The sequence below is a fragment of the Rhinopithecus roxellana genome, chromosome 8, assembly GCF_007565055.1.
Source record: "Rhinopithecus roxellana isolate Shanxi Qingling chromosome 8, ASM756505v1, whole genome shotgun sequence".
Classification (NCBI taxonomy): Eukaryota; Metazoa; Chordata; class Mammalia; order Primates; family Cercopithecidae; genus Rhinopithecus; species Rhinopithecus roxellana.
In genome coordinates this window covers 65,491,879-65,493,331 of record NC_044556.1, presented here as the reverse complement: position 1 = coordinate 65,493,331, position 1,453 = coordinate 65,491,879, and positions in this window count along the sequence as shown.

The following is a 1,453-nucleotide window of genomic DNA, read 5'->3' as shown; positions in this document are numbered from 1 at the left end:
GCAAAAAGTGACTAGATATATGTTAATAGGGAAAAACGCTGGGAGAAAATAAAGCAGTATAATGAAATTAAGAAGTAAGAGTAATAACACTGGAAAACTGCATTTTGACATAAGTGAAACACTTAACAGTGGCTGCATATTAGACTTTAGGACAAGATGATGAAATATGGATTAATGATGTGATGCTCATTGATTGAATTCTTCAACCTTGACACCCAGTAACTGACATGGACCCAGAGGGGTTGGTTCAGTCTGAGGAATATGACTCAAACTGTTGCTGGTCCACTCTTGGGCAACACTGGTGTCTGTGATTTCCATGGAGATGTAGAAGGTATTAATATCATACCAAGTATGCAGTGCAACAAAGCTAGGAAGAATAATGGGACAAAGCCGATGGACAAAACAAATCCAGTCCTCTACAAAAGCAACAAGAACACTGGAAAGAGAGTCAGCAATCAACTTTTTCAGAACTCTGGAAATTAACCAAAACCTCACACCAATTTGAAAAGTGTTTGTTCAAGAAAAATGGCAGAATCTTGGTAAGAGTGACAAGATTTATAGCATTTTCACTTACTGTATTCTGATCTCTGTCTCCTCAGTTTTTGTGATAGCTCTGAAAGCCAACAGCTTCACCGTCATGGTATCATGAAAATCTGAAAGCCAACAGCTTCACCATCATGGTATTATGAAAACCAGCAGCCTAGCAGTAACTAGAGCCGGGAGGCGGGGGTGGGGGGAATACTTTTGGAGGTACCCAAAAGTCTCATCACCAGAGAACTGTCCCCCTCTTTCATCTCTCTGGCAGTTCTCTGAAAACCCTCACTTGCAGGAGTGACCTTTATTTCACCTAACTTAGAGCCTAGGGGCATTGACCAAAATAATGAGCAACAATTTTCACATTGCAGCTGCCTATGGTTGCTATAACAGTTGAGGGCAAACAAGAAGTTGACAAAAAGGTTAAAAAGATAGACTGGAGAATAAACTGTCCCAAGGAGGCTTTGTAAAATTCTGACATATTCCTGGGAATTTAGAAGACCATGTACATATGCAGGGCTGTGCAGATGCTACCCAAAACCTAAGGAGGTCCTAATCACTCACCTCTGACTGAAATTGAGGCTATGCAAAGACACACAATAAAGGCTAACATTAAGTTGTAACCTGCTTGCAAGACCATTAAAGTTGTACCCTAACACATAAACAGAATCTTGACAAAGGTGGTAAGAGTTATTGATGCAAGACATAAGGAAATCTCTGTCCAATAATTAGTTGAATGGTAAGCTAACCAAACAGAGACTTCAGTGGCTGCATGTGAAAAAGAACAGTGACTTTACACAGCTAGCTCAGAGAAGTCACTGAACAAACAACTATAATAACAAATAATAAATATAACAAACCCCACTGATGGATGGGATCTGCTTTCCAGAGTTGTCACGTTATATTGTTTAAACTGTTG